This window comes from Amblyomma mixtum, chromosome 3 (assembly GCF_055824585.1).
Source record: "Amblyomma mixtum isolate Tamu chromosome 3, ASM5582458v1, whole genome shotgun sequence".
NCBI classification, from domain to species: Eukaryota; Metazoa; Arthropoda; class Arachnida; order Ixodida; family Ixodidae; genus Amblyomma; species Amblyomma mixtum.
The window spans coordinates 157,565,281-157,589,278 of record NC_143014.1 but is presented as its reverse complement, the minus strand read 5'-3'; the positions used below and the strand labels follow the sequence as shown (position 1 = coordinate 157,589,278).

General features: G+C 47.7%; 1 protein-coding gene across 14 annotated transcripts in view; it reads left to right on the top strand.

Moving 5' to 3' along the window:
- The window catches only part of LOC149352481 (voltage-dependent calcium channel type A subunit alpha-1-like), a 501,434-nt gene that overhangs the window by 310,999 nt on the left and 166,437 nt on the right, over positions 1-23,998 (top strand). The window contains exon 1 of one of the 14 annotated variants that reach the window (XM_089581673.1): positions 23,607-23,761. The exons of the other annotated variants lie outside the window; for them this stretch is intronic. The gene's annotated coding sequence lies outside the window, so the exon portion shown is untranslated. Of the gene's footprint in view, positions 1-23,606; positions 23,762-23,998 lie in introns of those variants that run through there. 14 annotated transcript variants of the gene reach the window in all.

Below are 23,998 nucleotides of genomic sequence, written 5' to 3'. Positions count from 1 at the left end.
TGCTCTCTTTATAGAGGACTATGGTGGCTGTGTAGCCGTTATAGATATCTTCCAATATTTTTACATAAGATTCTTCTACACCCTGAATCCGTAATGCCTGCATGCATGGCTGCTGAGATTTCGGCAGAGTCAACTGCTTTCTCGTAATCTACGAAGGCTGTATAATAAGGGTTGGTAACATTCTGTTCATTTCTCTATCACCTGATTGATAATGTGAATGTGGTCTATTGTCGAATAGCCTTCACGAAAACCTGTCTGGTCATTTTATTGATGGCAGTCTAAGGCTGTCCGGATTCAGTTAAAGGTTACCTTAGTAAATACGTTGTAGGCAATGAATAGTAAGTTGATCGGTCTGAAATTTTTCAAATCCTTAACTTCCCTTTTCTTATGGATTAAGATCATGTTAGCGTTCTTTCAAGATTCCGATACGCTCGAGGTCATAAGGCATTGCGCATACCGGATGACTAGTTTTTCTAGCACAATCTCCCCGTCGGCCTACAACAGATTTGCTGTTGCCTGATCCTCAACAGCAGTTTCCCCCCTATGCATTACTCCTAAGGCTTTTGTTACTTCCTCTTTAGTTACTGGTGTGGTGTCCTATTCCTGTGCACTGCTACCTCTCTCATTAACGTCCTGATTGCAATGGCTACTGTACAGATTTGTGTAAAAATGTACACCTACATTAACTATCTTATTCATATTGCTAATCACATTGGCTTCTTGTCTCTTAGCGCATACATCTGATTTTTGCTTATGTCTAGTTTCCTCTTGACCGCTTTTACGCCACCTCCGTTGTTAAGAGCACGCTCGATTCTCTCCATATTATACTTCCTTATGTCGGCTACGTTGTGCTTATTGATTAGCTTTGATTGCTATGCCAGTTCTATTCTGTCTGTGGGGTTAGAGGCTTTCATGCTGTCACGTTTCTTAGATCTTTCGTCTCCTGAGAGAGCTTGTCGGTATGTTGTCTATCCATCCTACCGCCTACTTCTACCGCGCACTCGTTAATAATAGCCGTGCGATTATCGTTCAGGCTGTTATCCTTATTGATGAGATTATTAATGGTGAGACTATCCTTAATATTGGTATAGTTGGGCAGGGTACCGCGATCTAATGTCAAGGACGCTACTTTCACTAAAAACGTAGCTTTTGGGGGGCAGAAAAAAGCTCAAAAATGAAGTACTCGGGTCGTCAGCATTGGCTGTTTTTGCAAGTAAATTGCGACGAGGCCAAGGATCACTGAGGCTAGGCTACACCGCCATCCACTTCCAAACGATGATCCCGGGTTCCTTTACTGCCTTGACGTCACGAGTCGGAATCCAGTGATGCGAAAAAATCTCGCATTTTGTAATCCAGTTTTTTTTTTTTTCAGCAATAAGCGCGCCTTGTGCTGCAGAACAAATATCAACACGGCCAAAAAGAATAGCACCGATTTTTAGTTAGACAAAAATTGAATGAAATTGGGCTCAGAGTCCCTTAAAGAAAGGTGTATTGAGCACAAATAAAGTAAGTCTAGTTCAGTAAGTTTAATTAGTTTAGTTAGCAAGTTTAGTTAGTTTTATGGGGTTTAACGTCCTAAAGCGACTCAGGCTAAGAGGGACGCCGTAGTGAAGGGCTCCGGAAATTTCGACCACCTGGGGTTCTTTAACGTGCACTGACATCGCACAGTACACGGGCCTCTAGAATTTCGCCTCTATCGAAATGCGACCTCCACGGCCAGGATCTAACCTGCGTCTTCCGGGTCCGCAGCCGAGCATTATAACCACTGAGTAACACCGGTGGCTGTAACGAACAAAAGAAACATAGCATTAAGCTCCTACTTTTTTCTTTTTTGATCTGGTGAAAAATTCAGTTTTTTTGTCGCATGTGCTAGAGTAGATCAGAGCATGTGGTGCTTCAAGGATCAACTCTGAGCACAAAGTTCTTTGCCTCAACGATAGCCAGAGGAGTGATTGCGCTCTCTCAAGCCCGTCACTGCCAAAGAGAGCGCAAGTTTTTCCTTGCATTTGAAAAGGGAGATTCGATGACTGCCAGTGAGTCCATGCGCCCGAGCTGTGATCTTTTTACAAAATAAAAATCAAATGATACGCTTCCACATTAGGAGCACCGCGCGAGAGTGTCTGTCACCTTTCTCCAACATATTCGTAAATACATACACAACCGTCCTCAGCGCAGTTCCATTGCCTAATCGTAAATATGCTGACCCAGACCTATATTACATATTCTGTTTTAGCAACCATCATCACGCGAGTTTGGGGAAAAAAAATTTGTCTCAATAATTTAATTAGTTAATTTCTTTCACCTCTCCTAAAGCTATCAGCCGCATTAAGGCTGTATTAGCTGCGTCTTGCGCAACGGAGTGCAATGTACTTAGCATTGCAGCGTATGTATTATGTGTGTGAACTCTATTAATGATCATAAAGCGTGCTCTGGCATGTACTGGGGGTTACAGTATTTTTCAGCGCTGCGCAAATGGCGTTGTCTTTACCTTAGGTGTCGTACTGACTTACGTCGCATATTAAACAGTGCCTGAGAGACTTTTTGAACATCGTAAATAAACTCGCCCAGTCGTTAGAAGGTAAATTCACGAACATTTCAGCTAAATATAAGACCTTCACAAACAGCAGTGAGCGCGGAATCACGCTCAAAAGTTGGCCACTCTTTCCTTCGACTTTTTAAGCACTGCGGCCTCTCTGTCTAACGCGTCGACATGTGCAAGTTGCGAAACAAATATTCGTACGTTACACTCAAACGTCACATGAACGCTACGCAGAAATCGCAACGAGAAACTAAAATAACAAGCGGAAAAAGCGCGGCCGCGCAGAGTCGGAAGCGTGGCAAGGCATGCGCTTCGTGAGTGGAAGTAGCTGCCTCACAAGAAAATTGAAAAAGTGAACAAAAGAAAACACTACGGCATTATTACGTCAACAATAACGTTTCAGTGGGTTCAGGCCAAACACGGAAAGGCTGCGCATTGCATGAATCTCGAATTTTCGCAGTTATTACTGCGGTCACGGTCCAAGCCTCGGACAAAAGAAAAATAATGCCAGTAAGAAACTGTAGAGAATCTGCGACGGCATCTGTTCTGACACTTAGTCAGTGATTGCAGTCAGCTTTTTTCTCGCAAGAACAAGTCGACAGCATGAAATTGCGATAAATTATTGATTGCAGTAATTATTTAAATTTTTTGTGAGGCTAAAAAAGGAGTGCGCAGTGTGAATAAAAATATCACGGGCGGTTTTGCTTGGGGCTAATCACGAATTATTGCGTGCTAGCACGGCAAGCCCTGGTTTTGCGTGGTTTATCTTGACTTTCTATGGTTTTGCTTGATTTGAACTCGCTTACAGTGGTTGATATATATCATATGATGTAAGTTTGCGTGATATTGCATCACTTCAGACTTGTACTGCAGTAGAATTGGTCATTATCTGCATTCATAGATCCGATGGCAGCACCTGCAATGGCAGTTGCTCCCATCGGTGGGGCTTGTGAAACCCAGGTTGCTCTTCCCAAGCAACCTCTCGCGATTAATCAACTGCCACCTGCCATGCTGGGCAGTTTTCTCAGAATCCGGTAGGCAGATTGTGATGACGTCACGAGATCACGTGACCTAGGTGGCCCAGCTGCCATCCAGGCGGTTGGCACCCATTTCTTCCCGGTCGCGGAGGGACCAGACAACGGCACAATGGTGGGCAGGTTGCAGGCTTTAGAAAAACAGACAACGGCTTTTCGGCAGAGTGAAAGCCATAGTGCTAGCGAACTAAAACGCGCTTCTCGGCCAAATAAAGCCAAGAAAATCATCATCATCAACAACAACAACAACCTGACTATGCCCACTGCAGGGCAAAGGCCTCTCCCATGTCTCTCCAATTAACCCTGTCCTTCGCCAGTTGCGACCACCGCATTCCCGCAAAATTCTTAATCCCATCCGCCCACCTAACTTTCTGCCGCCCCCTGCAAGAAAATAGCCTCGCCTAATAAGCGCTCTTAAGTTATTACCACCTCCTGCCAACTGAAAATCGCGTCGGTCGGTATGCTAATTTTTCCGCAGTGCGAATGATCTTGTTATCGGCATGGCATCACTGCGTTGTCGGGCTAAACTGCGTTGCTAAAACGCTCCTGGATGTAGAAGGATAACGAAGCCATCAACAAAGGCAACTATATATTTACTCGGTCACCCATACTGTCGAGTAACACTATAGGCGAGCTCGCTATGCGATTCTTTTCAGGCTATTTCAGTTCTGTGAGAGGTGTGCTTATTTGAGGACAACCTACACCGTAAAACAGATACGAGCTAATAACAGTTGAGGCTGTAAAAATGAGCCCTAAGAAAACAGTGTGTCAGTCAACGCACATCTTTCACACTTCGTGGTCTTTAATTCCTTCGAAGAAAACGTCAGTGGCGTCAGCCGCTCATTGTAATCATGAGAACGGTCGCGGAGGTAATTCACTGAGAAGTTCCACTACGTGCTCTTTGAGGTGCTGGTGGGACTCGCTGTGAGATTCTTTTCGGGGTGCCCTTTTCGTGCATGAGACGAGGGGTAGCGAGATGTGACCAGTATGAGAAAGTGTCGTACACAAATATTAATCTCTACTGTAATCAAGGGGCTAGCTAGCTGACATGATGTCATGAGCCTCCGCACCGCAACGAGGTTTCACTGATAGCAAGAACCATCTCACCAAAAATGTGGATGCAAGGGTAACAGGATCAGCGGCGGTAAATACGTCAGGTGCCGCCACGATGGCCCGCCGGGGTGGCTCGGTGGCTCTGGTGTACTGCCGCTCAGCCCTAGGTCTTGGCTTGGATTTCTAGCTATGCGTGCCGCGGTTTGACGAAAGCGAAATGCAAAAACATCAGTGTTGTTAAATTTCCATGCGGGTTAAATAGTACAGTGCCGTCGAAATTATTCCTTCCTGGTAAAAATGGCCTATAGACTGTCTACAGACTTCGTATAGACTATTTATTGTCTTGCTATAGATATTCTTTTTATCGGTTCATAGTCTATAGCCTTTATATAGAAAAAAATGTACTAAAAGTATATGGCCGTACGTACATGAATTGTCTACAGACTGTCTATAGGATCCGTACTGCATGTAGACTAGTCTATAGAATTTTTATACAGAAAGTCAATAGACTTCATAGACAAAAGCCTATGGGCAGTCTACAGACTGTCTACAGAAATTTTTGTTAGGGGAGCTTTCCACTGCGACCTCTCTCATAGTACACAGTGCCGCATTTGCACAGAAAAATACATTAGCGCTAGCCAGTAAGCTTCTCGCCGCGACCTCCCTATGTCGAACAACGACTGAAGCGAGTTCCAGCGAGGCACTCTACATGGCCTTTGTATTTAATAAAATCTGACTTCTATAAAATGGCTCCCGCTGCTGCGGGAGCCATTTTGCTGCATATCGGCGCCTGAAACTTTTAAGAGCCTTTCGGAGATTTCTTGCTCCTTGCTGAACTATATAGAAAATGAGCATGGTGGAATGCTTATTTCATCTGTGTGCGTGCGTGCGTGTGTGTGTGTGTGTGCGTGTGTGCGTGCGTGCGTGCGTGTGTGCGCGTGCGTGCGTGTGTGTGTGTGTGTGTGTGTGTGTGTGTGTGTGTGTGTGTGTGTGTGTGTGTGTGTGTGTGTGTGTGTGTGTGTGTGTGTGTGTGTGTGCGTGCGTGCGTGCGTGTGAGAGTGCGAGAGAACACCGCATCAGGAAAGCCTTTTTTCGTAACGTATGTTTTGTATTCTCGGATCTCCGTGTAAACACCCCGTCGTTCCAAGCTGAGCGCGGAGCTATTTTTCTTGCTTAGCCCGAGCACTCGCGGAGAGACACAGCACTCGTGCGTCCAATCTACGTTCGCATTCGTGCGCCGGGTGCAGTAACGGCGCCCTCGCCGATGCCGCGCGTTACGGGTTAATAGATTTCGCCCAACAGTGAGCGATCCGCGGGCCCGTGGCGCGCGTTCGGGGCGGCCTCCGGGAGAGGCCCAGAGGCAACTGCCGCTGAAGCCAATTAGGGCCCCTGCAGGCGCGCGCAGCTCCGTCGGCGGCGCTCGTTCCACGCAGCGGCGCAAGCGTACACATCACTGCAGCGCGCGTGCTTTCCGAGCGCGCGCGCACGCACACACACGCGCGCTCGCGCGGAGAGAGAGCGGCCGCGAAGCGGGCCCCAGCGATTCATTTCCTGCACGCTGCCGCTGGCGGCTGCGTGGTGCGCCCGGGCCCGGCAGCAGTCGGCTGGTCCTGCTCGCGCTTTCGCCGGCATGCAGCGAGGGCATTGCAGGCCCCGCACGGAGGCGAAGTGTCGCCCTGGGGCGGACGCCGGCTTCCCTCTTGGAGGTCCTTCTGGGTGGTGTCTCGGTGCTGAAAGCGGGAACAACCTGGTGCAAAGAAAAAACTGCGCAGAGAACAACAAGGGCACCAGAACATTTCGATTGGCACATTTTGTTCCTTTTTTATTTTTGCTTTTTCTGGTACCTTGAACCCGTCGTCAGTTGGAACCGTGCTTGTATTTCGATCCCGAGAGACTCCTGGGAGATCATGTATTCCGTGCCGTGTGGGGAAGGAGGCATATCGAGGGACGGTGAATGGAATGAACCACCTTACCGGCGCACTTAAACTTTGGCGTAGATCGTGAATCCCCGGCTGTGCTCGGTTTTCATGGTCCTTACTTCTTTTGTAGAGTATAGCTACTTCCAGCATTCGACCCTTCTCGTTGTAGTCATCATTGTTCCCCAAGCTTTGAACCTCATTATGTATTTCTATTTATTTTAAATAGAAATAAATAAGAACGACCACGTGTATATCACCACGCATCACCGCATATTGCCGCCGGTGTCGAGACTCTGCCGGACTCACCTTCCTCGGGCCCCACGTGGTGCTCTACGGGTGCACGTGCTAATGTTGTGTCCGGCCACAGCCGACTCGAGAAGGCAGGGGTCGCGCAAGATGGCGGCCGCCGGCGGGCGGAAGCCGGGGCTTCCGCTCCGGTGGTGCGCATGCATCCACGCGATCAGCACACATCGCGACCGGCCGCGCTGAGGGGGGCCTGCAGCCCAGACGGGCTTCCCTGGGTCGGCTGCAGAGGGCGCCCGCGGACCACTCTCCTCTTCGCGCCGCTGCAGCCGCAGCGTACCTGCGCTCGGGGCGTTCATTGATCCTCATCAAGGCGTTCCCCCTCCCTCTTTTTTCTTTTCTCTCGCCACTCTTTCTCATTGTATTTTTTTTTCCACCTGGGAAAACCCAAGGCGTTCCTCCCCGTCGGTCACGCAACTCCTGGGCCGAGGCTTCTGAATTTCCCGCCTCTATGGTTGCGCTCATCGGTAAAAGCCTACCATTTGGCGCTTGAGCTCAGGATGACACCAACGATGTGTCACGTCTTTCGGCTTTTTTTTTTTTCGCTACGACGGACGTGATCGGCCGTGGGCATTTCGGCGTACTGGGTGCCTGTTTGCCCCCGTTACGCGCGTGTTATCACCGCGTTGTTAGAGAACTCCGCGCAATTTCTGCAGGACCTTGACTCCCAACTTCAAGCAGCCCTCAACTTTTTAAATTCGCTGTGAGAATAAGTTGCGCTGCTACCTTGACTCGGGAAAATAAGGCAGCCACGCTGTTTTCACGATGGAATTTTCTAGAGCCTCCGCTGATCGATGAACCTGTATGGATTCCGAAATGTAAACCCCATGCAAGTTTCATTTGGTCACTAGCTGCAATTTTTTGTTTACTAAGATGCTTCGGTCCTGCACCTTCCTTAAGACGGTATATTTGCTGTCTGATTGCGTATTCCATAGGTTTATACAGGGTGTTTCACCTAAGACTTTCTGCAATTTTTAAAAATAATCTATTTGAATTAGATGCGCGCTTTTCCTGGCATAGCATTGTCAGTGGTGTAGTACATCAAATGCAGCTAAGACGTGCTAACTAGCAGGCTTGTTAACCAATATTTAATAGTTAAATTTTAAACTATTACCGTTGGGCTCCTTAATTATTGGGAAGCATGTAGCCCGCCGTAAGCAATGTCCATATCCGTTTTTAGAATTTCGAGAACGCGATTATCCTCGGCGCTGTGGCCCAACAAATTTTGGCTATTTCGACGAGTTAGGTTCACTGGAGAGGTTGCTTTGCCTGCAAGCTTCTCAAACCGCATGTATTTTTACGCGATGTAGGCGAAATTTGTTGGGCCACAGCGGCGAGGATAATCGCGTTCTCGAAATTCTAAAAACAGATATGGACATTACTTACGGTGGGCTACATGCTCCTCAATAATTAAGGAGCCCAACGGTAATAGTTTAAGAGTTAACTATTAAATATTGGTTAACAAGCCTGCTAGTTAGCACGTCTTAGCTGCATTATGATGTACTACACCACTGACAATGCTATGCCAGGAAAAGCGCGCATCTAATTCAAATAGCTTATTTTTAAAAATTGCAGAAAGTATTAGGTGAAACACCCTGTATATTGTTTCGTCCACATTGTAACTAAAAAAAAAAGAGGGCTGGATAGAATATATTATATTACCCTGAAGCGGATGGTAGTATTCAGCGACTAATGCATATTCACTACCGAGTTCAGGATTTTCGGAACCCTGTACAGGTTGTATGTCGCGTCCAGGACAGCGCATCCTCAAAAAGTGCACTAAAGAGGAATCTGAACTCGTCTTTTTGCCGCGGGAACTCAATCTACACGTTCTGAGCATTCTTAGAAACTGCGATTTATTGCCCTGTGTGGCCGATTTTACTAATTAAATCAAAATAACGTCCGGCTCCCGCCTTTTTTTTTTTTAATTCTGCCTCGTACGGTGGGCGGAGTCGACCAACGCGTGGAGTGCCTTGCAGCCAGTTCCATGGAGGCTTTGCTTTCGCTTTATTTTGTTTTTTAGGTTTCCGTGAATAAATAGTTTCATTCGCAGATAATATACTCGCAAAATAAGCCCGCAGAAATAAAAATATGCGCGGACATTTTGCTTCTACGGACTACTACGTATTACTCCGCCGATGGCAGAGCGGCAAGCCGCCGCGGGACTGGCTGAAAGGCACTCCACGCGTTGGTCGACTCCGCCCACCGTACGAGGCAGAATTAAAAAAAAAAGGCGGGAGCCGGACGTTAATTCGATTTAATTAGGAAAATCAGCCACACAGGGCAATACATCGATGTTTCTAAGAATGCTCGGAACGTGCACATTGAGTTCCCGCGGCAAAAAGACGAGTTCAGATTCCTCTTCAGTGCACCTTTAACGCCTTTATAAAAAAGAATTTAAACATTGGCAAGCGTTCATTACGCGAAAAGTTAGCGGCAGTAAAATCGTTACTAAGGATCCATACTACCTTTTTTGTTTGGTTTAACGTCCCAAAGCGACTCAGGTTATGAGGGACGCCATAGTGAAGGGCTCCGGGTAATTTCGGCCACCTGGGGTTCTTTAACGAGTACTGACATCGCACAGTACACGGGCCTCTAGAATTTCGCCTCCATAGAAATACGAAACTTGAATAGAAATGTTCTCTTAGTTACTATACGTAATGTCAGGTAATTTTGAAACTAAGAGGAGAAAGTCTCATAAATACTCAAACTGCTATTTGTCATTGTGATCTTGTAGCTGTCTACCTAATTGCCGAGATTGAATGGTCAGAACTCGTGAGCGCGCGACGTTTATGTTTCTCGGGAAGTTGTCTGAACGTTTGCTGCACAGAGCGGGAAGCTTAGTGACACCACTCGCGCTCAGAAGTGAGAGGATTATGGTTTCTAAATATTCAAGCGCGCGGAATTATTCTTCTATGCTTATCCATAATTGAAATAACTAAGCTGATATCGTGATCTTCACAGTTTCTTTACGTTTGTTTTGGTTTAGGTTGGGTTATAGTGTATAACGTCCCAAGGCGACTCAGGCTATGAGGGACGCCGCAGTGAAGGGTTCCGGAAATTTCGACCACTCGTGGTTCTTTAACGTGCACTGACATAGAGCAGTACACGGGCCTCTAGAATTTCGCCTCCATTGAAAATCCTTGAGGAGTAGTAGCAACAGTGTGATAGGAACATTGGTGCGTTATTTTTTGAAACGTGGTCGCCTGAGTAAAGTGTTGTGGAGGTTTCAAACTAAAACAGCAATACTTACAGAACTTCCGTTATAAACGACTTGGAAGTTGGAATCGTGTGCATTTATAAAGCGCAGTCTTTTTGCCTTTGTTCTGATGCTGCTTTTTGCTTTGAGGTAAGGTTATAAATACAGGCATGTTCTTTTTGTTATGGCAAGATCCTCTTTTCTGCTAAGAATTTTTGAGCTTTTGATAAACGCTTCGCTAGCTGTATGTGCTGCTCTGAGCTGCTGTCCTCTGAGATTACAGTTGCTCTAAGATTACATGAGCATGCGCCGCCGCGGTGGCTCAGTGGTTATGGTGCTCGGCTGCTGACCCGAAAGACGCGGTTTCGATCCCGGCCGCGGCGGCTGAATTTCTTTGGAGGAGAAATTCTAGAGACCCGTGGACTGTGCGATGTCAGTGCACGTAAAAGAACCCCAGGTGGTCGAAATTTCCGGAGCCCTCCACTACGGCGTCCCTCATAGCCTTAGTCGCGTTGGGACGTTAAACCCCATAAACCAAACCAAACCAACCACATGAGCATGCTACCGCTGCGTCTCCTTCGCCCTTTTCCTATGCGTGCGATAAACTAAATAACGTACAAAAAAAAATTGTCGTGCATGAAATATTGATACATGTTACATGCCGCGGATTTTCCACATAAATCGCGGTGGTCATTCCTCTGATTGTTTTATGCAGCAGTTTGCCGAACGATAGCCATGTAGGCGAGGGCCATTCGCACTCGTGCCTGACACATTCGTCCGCTTTCTTGACCTTTTACATGAGGCATAGCCTGACTACAATATCTCGCGGAAAATACATGACACATCATATGCAGAGTTGTCATGAATACAAAGCGACAAATTGTCGTGTCAGCTTGAACTCGTCACTGAACCTCTTTTCCGGGCTACGTCCTGAAATCATCTTGTCGTGATATTATGCCTCGGTTTGCACCTTTCCTTTTCTTTTTCGTTATCTTCCTAGTCCGTTTGTCTACAGCCGGAGCTCAGGAGAAAGCCCTCTGCAAATACCTCTGAAGCAACTAATAAAGCACCCGCCCCTACGAGAGTGAACTGGGCTTCGCTTTCTTTTCGCTGGGGGCCCTATCGATTTTTCGTTCCCTCCTCTTCGGCTTTGTCGGCAGGCGTGGCATAGCTCGGGCTGCTCTTGATTAGAATTCCATGCCTTCTGCTTCACTGCTGTTATAAAACTGCTATGATATGGTAAGAATCGAGAATTTTTGTTTCGTCAATAGAAAATAAAATAATCGAGTTTAAGCTCCGCAAGCAATCGACAGAAGGACAGGCACCTCATTTCGGTCTAGTAGAGGTCCACAGCGCCGATGGAGCCTATTAAAACTCTCCAAGATTGTGGCATAATTATGCAATATAAAACACGGTGATCCGCTGCACTACGCGAATATCCGCGATTTTTTCTCGGAGCAGGGTACCATACCCACTGAGCCATTTCGATGGTTATGACGTGGGACACGGGCTGACATGAACTGTACTTGTGGTGCTGGGATTAGTGCCGCAAGATCATCAGTCCTTGCCTGTTCTTTCTTTGGAAGTTCTCAGGTTTATGGCTGCTCTGTTGTACTTTGTCTTTGTTATTCGCCTCTTGACGCGTGCTGGAGTACTGTGAGGTGTTTTGTGCAGTCGCTGCAAATTCAAAATTCATATACTTGCATGCGGCCGTTTTACGGTTTCATTAACGCTTAACGTTTTACTAACGTTGCATGCGGACGCACTCACGCACACAGATTCCGAGTACGTTCAAAAGTAGGGGGCATGCCGGCTGAGTAGCTTTGTTTCTCCTCATCTGGGTTTTCTTTTCTTCTTAAGGTGGTTTCTCTGCAGAAGACCTCATATTGCAGTGAAGCCAGCTTTGGCGAATTGTCTCTAAGGCTTGGCATTTTGCTTCCCCCTCTCCTTCCACTTTCACCTTTAACCTTTCAGAGTTTTCATGGTGTTTTTGGAGGAATTATTTACTAGATACTGCGCGCCACACTCAGCGGCAGCGGTGCTGTGGTTGGCGGTTATAGCATGCGCGCCGAACCACACTTTCTTCACTGGGTTCGCCACGTTTAAAGGGTATGCCTCTGCACCTCCCAGCTCGCTATGGGCGCACGGAGAGAGGCAGTGCTTCAATGAGAGACCCATAAAAATGAAAAAAAAAAGGTCTTTCAGGCCCACTTCGAAACAGCAGCTGCGTGTGAGAACGGCACATTGTCTCACGAGCAGGTGCGGTGGTTTGCTGGCTGTTCGGCATTGCAGCTCGGCTCCGAAGTCGTCCTCTGAGCGGCGCTCTGCGAGGAGGAAACCCACCTCTCAGGCAAGTAGATTTTCAGAGCGTAGACATCCAGAAGACGAGTGCGGTCATGAAGCGTTAAACGGAGGCAAAGTGTATCGGTGAAGGAGTCCATGCGTCGGAACAAGGTGACCAAAGCCGAACTGTGGAAGCAGAAATGGCTGATTCGTCTCAAAGAACGGAGAGCTCGAAAGGAGGCGCAAGCGGCTGTCACCGAGGGACCAGACACGAGCAAGGAGACAAGGCGAAGCCTGCTCGTCCGGAACAAGCGATGCAGAATCGGCTAGCCGTAAGAGCGCATCGAAAACGGAAGTGGCGAATACGACAACGACGGCATCAAGATGAAGAGAAGACCGCCGCTGCCTACTCGGACTTTCAGCGAATGCGTGCGAACTGCCCGTTTTGAGACTAGTGTGAAGTGTGTGATAGGTGTTGGCTTCAGTCGACTTTGTGTGGTGTTGGTGATCAGTGATCGGAGGTGCTACTGTGCGCGTTTCCGGACGAAGATGTGTGTGCGTTTCAGGCGTCTTCGACATCAGAGGGGCCGCACAGAGTTTCTACAATGCAACATGCTTACGACAGCTTATGGAACGTTTTTGGATTGTGCGTGTGCGATATGTGGAGAAAGATGTGGTGTGTGAACTGCATTGCCTCGCTCAGCGCAAACGTTTTGTGTACATTACGTCGGATGCTGGAGGAAACTAAGCATGTAGACTAAACGTGTCTGTGTCGTGTATTGTTTGTTAAGAGTGGCTCTTGCGCGCATGTAAACCTTTGTTGTTTGGATTTGTATATGCATATGTCAAAAAAGTTCACGATGGTTGAAGCGGATCGAGTTACGGCCGAATGCGTCGTTTAAACTTCGAAGCGTCACGTAGTTCATGTTCTTTTTTACTACAGCAGGGCATGAAAGGACGTAAAAAAAAGTCTGTTTAGTTAACTTGTTTCCGAGAGAGGATCTTGTCTGCACTCTTCGCAGACAAAGGACTGTGATAAACCTAAGCTCATTCTTTGATTTGCCGATGTACGCATTCATCTACTGGCTTACTCACTCCCTGGTTTTCGCGTTTTAATCAGAGACACCTCTGTCCACAAAAATGAGCGCATAGTTAGCCATATATCGCATACGGTTTTGGGTCATAAAGACGTTATAATACTCGTTCGTTAGATTCTACCCTTCGCACTTCTTTCCTTTCATAATTTGTCCATAACCTCGCTCGTTCGCTCTCTCACCCGCCCAAACTCTGCAATGCCTACTGTAAAGGTGTAAGTCTGTGCTTACTATTTGAACGCCTTGGTACTCAAATTAAGGCTCATTGTTAATTATGCGCTGCAGTTTTACGCAAATGATTGGGCCGTCACGCCGAATTAGTGCCGAATAACTGGATCAGCGGCGGGAAAAGCATAACTGCTATTCACAACTCTGATTTGATTGTTTAGAGGCTACATTTGCCACGCACGCAAGGATGGCGAATTTTGTTTTTGAAATTTATATATTTCCAGCAAGCGTGCTTTTATTCTGTCGTGATAGGGCGGTGCACTGTAGGCTATATGCGAGATTTGTTTTACACCTTAATGTCTGAATAGGTAGCAGTAAGGCTGTCGTCTCATCGCTGATTGCACAGGCGCGACACTTCCGGCCTCCGAACCGTTGTTGCCTCAAATGAAAACTCATTGAGCAGCCCACGCCGCAGTTTCTTTTGCGACTGAGTTGGGAACCAGTATATGAGTTGGGAACCAGTACAGATAAGCTATGAACTGAAAGCCTATTGTGAAGTCACTAGAGCCAGGAAAAACACGCTGCCTCTCGGTACTCCAAACTCTCACATTCAGTAAAGCCTTGTAAGCTCGAACGGAGCAGCATTTTGCACAGAATGCCCCTTTTTCGCGGAGCTGGTCATGTAGCCGATTCCTCTTTTTACTCTACCAAAATGCGTTATCCGTAGATAATGCGGAGCTCAACTTAGCGCTTTCGGCATGCGCAGAAATTCTGGGATATTACCACACAAAGAAATTAGGCTACGTTTCTAAGCGTTACGGGCGGTTATGTAAAAATATATAAAAAGGGCAGGAAATTAATTCAGGTGTCTCGGACAGAGCAATTTGAGCACACAGTCTCAATTATGCGATACGATTTTGGCAGTAAACAAGGTTTGTTTCAAGAATAACGCGCAAAAGATAATGTCCGCTCCACTAAGCACGCCTAATTTTTTTCAAACTAGTACTGAATTTTTCGTACCCTGTCAGCTTAGCTTCTTAATGCTGTTTTGGCGCTGATAGTACTGGCTTGCTTTGACGTTATTTTTTAAGCTGCCATAATGTGTTTACAGCACGTTTTCTTTTCTCTTATTGCTGCTGTGCAGCTTCAGTTAGTGTCTTCATTGTAGTGCTGGACCTTTAAGAATAATATAAGCTTAAAGGCATTTAATACTGCCTGATGCAGCTGTGATGCACTGATGTCTTGACTTGTGCGGAACAGACAGCATTTAAGTGATGCGCAGGGGCGATAAATAAGGTTGTTCTTTCAATGTCGTACCTGGCATAAGGTGCAAATGAAACTTCATCGAGTTTAGATCATAGACAACATGACTGCGGTGTTCTAGAAGTTCGGCTTAACTTTGGTGGCCGCCAACACAACCAAACGGCATAAATGCGGAACAGTAAACTAGCTGTCACCCCTTGGGATCTAATTTTTATCTCCTTGAATGTACTGGCGTTTAGCCTTGACTACTTGAGAACAAGTGGGCATTAAAGAAACAGGCAACAGGGGCTCTTTAGAACTTCTGTGACTAGCCTGCCTAAGGCAAAAAAAAAAAAGAGGCTTAAGGGTTCTGTTTACTCTCACCGTGAACTGCTTGACAACTGTGGCATGAATCATTTGTGAGCCATAGAACGATGTATGTTTGCCATCCAACAGCACACCATGATTAAAGTAGCGTAAACGGTGCTATAGGCATCGATTGCCGCAGTAATCTCTGCCGGCTATTTCTAGGTCACTTTCGGTGTCTCTAAAGTCGCAGCAGTGGCGTCCTGGGTATTGATCTTACAGAGGACCTATTTCACATAAGCTGCAGAGTTCGCCCCTACTAAAATGCATTTTTCCCCTCAATGCTTCACGTAAATACGAACTAAGCTGACAATGAACTAGATAAATTGTGTTTCATATGTGGATAAACCAAGCGGTGCTCTGATTCAAATGTTACCTGCAATCATTCTCGCACCGCTCGAAGCCTTCTTGGATTTTATTTACGTAGCAGGACAGAAAGCAGGTTGTAAAAGGTCGACCGAAATGATAACTTACGATAGACGCACGAAAAGTCCCCGTCTCGCCTTATTTCTAGCCTACATTACAGGTTTCCTCATACTGCCTGCTATCGAACACTGCGAGAGAATTGCACCAGTTGTTTAGCAGTATTCTAAAGCGGGCTGTTGGAAACGACTGATGCTGGACACGAATCATGATCTCCGCTGGATCAGCAGTCTACTGTCCATGGCTAGGCGTGAGCTTCAAACCGCGCAATGTCAAGGATAGCAGGACTGCGTCGCTGTGATTATAGGGGTTTGTTCGTGGCATTCGCAAACTTATTCAGCGCGGAGTAGCGCTAAACAAAATATACGCCTCTTGATATCAAAGCGCCCTAAGACACCTGTTTTCACGATGGATCATATTCCTTCAACATTTATCTTTATCGACGCTGAATCATTGAAGTTTGAGGCTTTTGAGATGTGTTGAAGCGATAGCTTCACTCTGCTAGGTAAAGTCGGGTATCGCCGTGTGTGCAGCACCACGAGCATGACTGGCAGGTGGCGCCAAGAGAGCAACCCAGGAGGCAGGTTGGCCACCTGGGTCACGTGACCTTGCAGCGTCACCACAACCTCCCCTTCAGATAGTGAGAAAACTGCCCACCGTGGTAGGTGACCATTAAATTAATGATTGATCGCTCGGGAATAGCAACATGGGCCACACAAAGCACACCGCTATAAGCGCCTGCCATCCCAGGGGAGTGGCGCATCGCTTAACCGCTGCACCACTGCGCCAGGAAGGGTATGAGGACTCCGAGAGGTCTATCAATGTAAAGTAGAAAATGACATTGTGCATATATGGGAATTACCCCAATAAGCTATCGCGTCATACCCTTAAGGCGGAGCTTAAATATCCCCTTCTTTTTTCTTGCGTGCTTGTAGGTGTCCTTTGGTCAAAATTGTCCAAAAAAACTTGTTTTGTTTTTTAATCTGGCCACTTTTGTCAGGGCAAGATCTCACTCTGATGCCGCTTCAGTTACTAAAGAACAGAATTCAAAACCTTCGCACTAAAAACTGACGAACGACGTGTTTTCGACACAAAACAAACAAAAAAAAAAGCAGCACGCCTGTGCCGCAGAGCCCTCCGGTACGCACACGTAATATGGAACCTGCTATAACAATCGCTTAGTCTTCTTCCTCTGCGGCACCGTTCCTCATTGCATGGACGCGTCAGATCACGTGCGGTGCGCCTCCGCGTCGGTGCCGTGCTCGCCCAAGGCGGTGGTAGCGGCGCAGCGTGGTCCCGGCTCGTTTGGCCGCCCCGGGAGGCTAGGCCAGAAAGGGAGCGCGTGAACTTCTTACTCCCAGCTGCCCGCACGACTGTCGTCGCCGGAGCGGCACAGCAGACATGTTCTTCGCCGCGCCAATCGGCCGCCGCTCCCACCGCGGGTTCTGGCGGGAGAATCCGCGGCCGGTTGGAGGTTCGTTAGCGCGGGACGAGCACCTGCTGTCGATCAGCGGCGGGGCCGTTCCCGCGGGCAAGAGGGTCGGGGAGGGGGGGGGGGGGGGGGGGTGCTGAGGGGGTTGCACGGAGCCACATCGGGACGCGCGCACGTGCCCGCAGATCGAAACGGTCCTGGCGCATATTTTGGGACCTTTCGATCGGCCGTCCAGATGAGGCGCTCTCCCAGCGTCGGCGCTCTTTGCGGACGCCGGCGGCGGCCAGGAGGCTGCGCGCGGCCCGCTCTGTCCGCGCGGAGACGACCCCATTGACGTCTCTGTTTGATGAAGGACGTTCGAGCGCGCGCCCACTGCCCGGGCCGGTCGATTCGCGCCATGCGGCCCCACGCCAGCGGCCCAACGCGCGTGTTATGCCTCATACGGCGCTCCGCAAACGCTCGGTGGTCCGCTGGGGGAGTCACTCTAGCCGACAACTTCGAATACCAATATTCGTCTCGCGATGCGTCCCCGTCTACGAGGCTGCTCGCGCCGCGCCGTGCACGAGAACGCCCTCCGCTGGGTTGTTGTTTGCGGGCGAGCGACGATTCTGCTTTGTTACACACGTCCCCCAGAGCGGAGGGAGGTAATGACATTCGCAGCGTCGCCACTGCGAACAACTGCACGAGCTAGCGGGCCGCAGCTATAACTGACCCAGGGGAGGGAAGAAAATCGCAATAATGGAGTTTGAGTAGCAGAGCAAATGAAGACATTGACGTTTTTGCTTTGGCGACCAGCTAGCAGCGCAGACTCTCAACTTGGCCGAAGTTGTGCTTTTGTAGCGATATCGCTGACGTCCATAGAGTGCGAAGACAAACGCAAAACACCCTTGTTTTTCTCGCGGTGCCTTCGTATCATTTTTGAGGTTCTCTCAGCAGCAAATACTCATATTACCCGATACCCTACATGACCTTAAAGACGTAGGTAGAGTAAAGCTTTAGACACATATTTTAATCACCGAGCATAATTTTACAATAGTGGGCTCACGTACGTTGAAACGAGTGACGTCTGGACTTCGCATTTTGTTGCGTGGAAGCAACTTAGCTAAAGCCTTCTGAACAGTAGCTTCTAGACTCATTTTCTTATTTGTTTTACGCGAATGTAATGGTACACTCTGCGCCTCTCGTTAACCGTCATACGCATACCTCTCTCAGCTTGCTTTCGCATGCACCGATATCTGGGTGCTTCGAAGAAACCCAGCCTCAGCACAGCAGCTCTTGGAACTTCCGAACAGCCACATGTCTTGTCGACGGCGTGTTTCTTCGTTGGTATTTTTGGCCTTGCTGCGTTCGTTCCAGGAATAGCGATCGGGTACGTGCTGCTGCATGCGATCCTTGTGCGGTCACGCAGGCAGAGACACGCCGTAGCTTGTTTTGCCTCTCGGAAACAAAGAAACGCGGGCTGGCGAAGGCAGTGGGCTGCGCTACGCGCATTAATCTCGCGGCCTTCAGGCTGGTCAGCGGCGGTCACATAAACAGTTCGGCTGACGCAGTGAAAGGGACCCGTCCCATCAGTGGTTGTGTTTTGCGATGGCTCCACTGCAAAACCATTGGTGCCATAGGCCATCGATGGTAAGTAAGTCATGACTGTAGGCCTAGTGGACAAATATCAAAATAGAGGAACAAATATCTTGAACTTGTGCATTTCTGTAATGGTTTGGTTAAGTTAGAAGTTTTTTTTTTTGTTTAATTCCAGCACATCTAATATGGCATGAACTGTAGCTGCCGATGTACATTTGGGCTTTCGTGAATGCGTTGCTTACCTACTATTGCGGGGTAGTCAGGCCTAGTGTGCTATTTCCTATTCAGAAATCGTCAATACAGAAATTACATTTAGTTAAATGAGAGAGATTCTTTATTTGTCATAAAATAATTTCCTGCAATCAAAAGAAAGAATGGAGGGTAACTTGGTACGCTAACTCACCATGTTTTCCGCTCGAAAGGGACACGTCCACTCATCAAAATGTTTCAGACGTCTCGTGTAATTATCAAACGAGCGCCTTCAAGGCATGCCAAGCACTGCACAACATAGTCGTATTGAGCAGTAGCTGCAGGTTAATTTGTTAGGTTCCTGGAATATTTGAACAAATCCAAATGCAATGTATTTTATTATTTTTGCCTTTTTTCTGTGCTTCAAGACGAAATCTAACCAGGGAAGGGCCGCTTTTTTATGATCAAGAAAAAGCGCATTTGAAATCAGTTTCAAAGTCATATAAGAAAATGTTCTTCGCACATACCTACTTAAGCTTGTTGAATATCATGAATAAATCGCACTGTACTTGACAAAAATTAGGTGATCTTGCGCTCAACGAAACATTTTATCGTTTATTCAATCGCCTTTAAAAAGTGGGTGGAATGCTCGGTTTCTTCTGTGTGTTCAAAACGGCAACCACTAGTGTTTAAACATACGACCTCAGCGTTCTGAATAAGCAAGCTGAAATTTCTGAAAATTCCGCGAGCGGTACATAACCTCTCGGTTTTACATAATTCGTATCAAAAAATTACGACCAGGGAAGCTGCGCTCTCTACATTCATTCTACATTTGCAAACAGTCTTCCAGATGCACGTAGAAGTTTTTGGTAAATCGTGGCAGAGCAAAACTGCGGAAAAAAGCTTGTTTTCATCGTTCATGGCTTCAAAATCCGGAGGCCTTGTCTATCCGCCCTTTAATTCTTCATTACCTGTCGCATTAATTCCGTGGCTCTCCATATGCCATATCTGCCATGTGGCAGGTAGTCTTATTTTGTGTTTCTTTGCAGCATTCCTGCATATTTATTACTTTTTCAGGTGGTGGCTTTTATGCCGTGAACGGCAGGGACGTCTAAGCTTTTTTATCTGACTTCTTTTTTTCTACATGTGATGCCTCGAGCTCCGTACTGCGCCTAGTACAACCATAAACAAGAAATTTTCCAGCAGGTAGCTGCAGTTATAGAAAACAAAAGATATTAGCTCGAAGCTTACCGGCTTAGCACACTAATCAGCGAAAGCTGATTGGCATTTGCAGCAGAGAGGTCTGGAGTGGCAGGCCCATTTTGACGCTTCACAGGCCTGTTTTGATGTCTAAGCGCTCACGTGCATACTCGGTCTTCCTCCGCATGTGGTCTTCGGTTCAATCGCGTCTCCGGCGCAATTCACGGACTTCAGGGCCCGCTTCTATGAAGCAAACGGTCTAGCTCCCAGTGTTGTCTTATTCACAGTCTAAACCCTCCGTTTGTTTTGAGGGTAGGAAAGACACATAACTGCCTCACTGGGTCAATGGACACCACAATCGCGCTGTGAGGTGGCGATGGGGTCCACCTACAAACTGAGGCAGTTATGCGCCTTTCCTTTTTTCAAAACCAATGGAAGGTTTACACTTCGTTGTTTCTGATGAAAGTAAAGGCGCATAACTGGCTCCTTGGGTCGGTGGACACCTCAGTCGCTCTTTGAAGTGCGTGGAGGTGGTGTCCACCTACAAATTGAAACAGTTATGCGCCCTTTCTTTTTTCAAAACGAACGGAGAGTTTGGACTGTGAATAAAACACGCGTTACGCGTAACACGTTACACACCTACCATTGTACCCCGTAGATTGCTTGTATGAAATAGCTTGTAGAAAGCTATTGCATCTTTCACTGCAAAACAAAAAGATGATGGAAGATTTCTCGGTTAGGTTTTTTCCCTTCGGAAAGCAAAACTTTGTGGCCATTTTTCTTTCATTCCTTTTTTCGCTACTCTTACGCATCCTTTCGCACTTGCTTTAACAAGCCGGTGTATGGGGTCATAGGCAGAACGGCCTTTTCAACGATTGAGTGAGGCACAGATCTGCAAATGCTAGCAGTAACTACCATGCGTTGAAACCGTATACAATGCAGGGTATGAGAACTACATCAACATGACTCCGAAAGAACGCTCAGTCCGAAAATTTCTACAATACAGACTATCGGTTAGGTAGACTGCTGCAGTTTGCTTGATTCATTTATATTAAAGTGCACCTATACTCTTGGTGTCAACCACTGCACTTGTTTCGTGGCGTTGGCGTACTTTACAAAGCATCCAAACCGAACGGAACAATGCCACCACATGTTAAACATTAAATTTCTAATTTACTGCTACAGCTCAGAACGCAAGACCATCATGCTGCTTTGTTTGCTAGTAGCTGCAATGGGTGGGTGAGCAAGACTTATAGTCTGCGCTAGAAGATCTACAGAAAGCGAGGGAATGGAAAGTGTGCGCTCATGTTTGTGGGGAAATAATTCATTGAGATGATTCAGTTAGATGAGACTTTTGTTCTTTAATTTTCCATGACCTAAGAGTGCCGACGGAAATGCACGTGCACGTTGAGAGTAGTGACCGTAAAGCAATTTTCCATTTCGCTGTGTAACGTTGTTCTGGTGAACATTGCAAGCCCGAACTTATTTCGCCGAAGGTAACTTCACTGCATTCAGAAAGTCTTTGCAGAGAAAACATCTTGAAGAACAGAAAGGAAGCTTGAAAGCACTAGAGCGCGAACAAAAAGCAGGCATGGGATCTGAAGTTCGTAAAAGGCGGCTAAATAGATGAGATTGTCATTGAAGCAACAATGAAAGTAAAAAACAAACACGAAACGCAAAATATTGTCGCAGCTGGCTTCATGAAGCAGGCCGAGCTTGATTGTTCTGTAATGCTATGAGAGTAGAAGACGCAAGTTTCGTGCAATGTTCCGGCATGTTTTGTGATGTCTCTCATGTCGCATTCAAATGTTACCAAGTGAGAAGCGCAGTTCTGTCACGGCCAGTATCTTTTAGGGAAAACTGAGCGCGATTATGCTGTCTTCGGCATATTTTATCAATTCTGGCCATCTCATTACACGTGAGTCTTAATTATTAATGAGAAAGCATTAGATGGCTCATCGACACGAAAACCCGGCGCTGCCGAACTCGCGATTGGTTGAATTGGTGTGACGTCATTAGACGGGGAAAAATGCGAAATGTTAACCAGGAACAGTACTAGTGCTTGCAACTGCACCAACAACAAAGGAATTCAATAGAATCAGAATAGAATTGGAACAAAATTTGAAAAGGGGTATAATATAGTTGGAATAGAATAAAAATAGAATTGGAGTAGAATCTCAACGCTTTCGTATCACTGCAAGTAAGTTGGTTAAGTGACCCCGGTAATTTTTTTCTGTTTGTTTGTATCGTGTGCCGACTGACACCAGTACAGTTTGATTCTTACAGCTGTAACGTTAAACTACATGACATTCTTTACTTATTCCACTTTGTGCTTCACGCATCTGCTGATGGCTCTCAAAATTTTGCTGCGGTTCTCTGCTTTTCAGTACCCTGTCTTGCATGTTGAGATAACAACTGCATGCCCATACTTATCTTTTGTGTTTTATTTATGTTTCTATCTTTAGTTCGCATGTCCGGCGTGGGCATTATACTACCGTTCTTACAGTCGTGCGTTCAATTTCAAAGTGCGGCTTTTGCAAATCTGCTAGGCTGAAATGCCAATGTTTTCTGTTGAGCTACATATTCTTGCACCCACGAACACAGAACGCTCTTAAAAGTGGTGCTTGCCCGAAGATGGTGGCTTACATGATAGTGCTTACCTGTGTATGTATATGTGGAGATGGGGGGGGGGGGGGGGGGGATTCTACGCTCAGATATTTAGATGAGATCATTGCCATTTGAAAAAACTCGTTCAAGTGCATATATTTGCGTCCTTCTTGCGCGTGCAAGCACGTTTGAGTAGTGCTAGGCCGTCAGCTCATTCGTATGAATATCCCCAAACGATGTGTCCACTTCTGTAGCATTAATCAGAAAAGCCAGAGAGAATGTTTTGCAAACAACGCGTTTCAATATCTTTCCGGTCTTTTGCTTTCTTTTATCCACAGGCCAGCAGCTCAGAGAACTGCAGTCATGCTCGTTGTGTCGCGTGACGAAAATACGAAGTGTGAAACGAGCGCGATTTTAGCCGCAGTGCGAGGCCGTCGATAATGAATGCATATGCTAAGTGCTGGTCGGACTGAACAGAGCGTTCAGGGCCGAATAGAATTATTTTCCCCGTCGCTCAGCGCCACAACTTTGTCCTCTATGTTTTGATATCGCATACTTCGACTCGTCAAAGCAAGAACAGCTCTCTTCCCATTCATTTACGGCATGCGTTCAACTTTTCTTCCATTATGTTCCAGGGCAGCTTTCGCTGTGCGATTATGGTCGGTGTCTAGCGTTCCATATAATTTAACAGCGCAAAGCCATTGAAGCAGGGAAAAGACGAAGGTGTGTGCGAGTTTTTCCTTCGCGAAGGGCGCACTCGTTTGGACGCCGGGTCGTTTGCGGCCGTAGGAAGCCGCGCTGGGCGCCGCGTAAACAGCGCGCACGCCGCGAAGTACGGCCGCCACCGCTGCGCCAGCCAGCGCGTCCAGCCGGCGCCCCTGCGTGGGCCGGACTGGCGGCGTTCCGCGGCGCTGGGGCGCGGCTGCGGCAGCGCCGCCTGCGAGAGGCGCGCGCAGCCGGCGCTGGGCGCGCAGAGGCCGCGGTGCTCGCGAGCTGCACGAGCTGCGCCAGAAGGGGCCGCCTGCCACTGAGCGTGCGCCGCCGCGGGCCAGCCGGGCCCCGCAGGAGCCGCCGGAGAGCCGCCAGTAGGACCCCACGCAACAGGGAAACCATGGCCACCAGCGGCGTAGAGGTAAAGGGGAAAAAAACCCCGACCGCGCATCGATCCGCGAGCAGCTTAGGCCTCCATCTTGAACATGGCGCTACCCTGACGGCCATGCTCAGCGGGCCGGCCCCAGCGACCGGGGACCCCACGGGACCCCGACGAGCCCCTGGCCCCCGGCCTCTGGCCCCCGCCGCCCTGAGCACGCGCCGTCACGCCTCCGCAGCGCGCTAGCCAGCCGCGCACCACAACGCGCCAGAGTGCTCG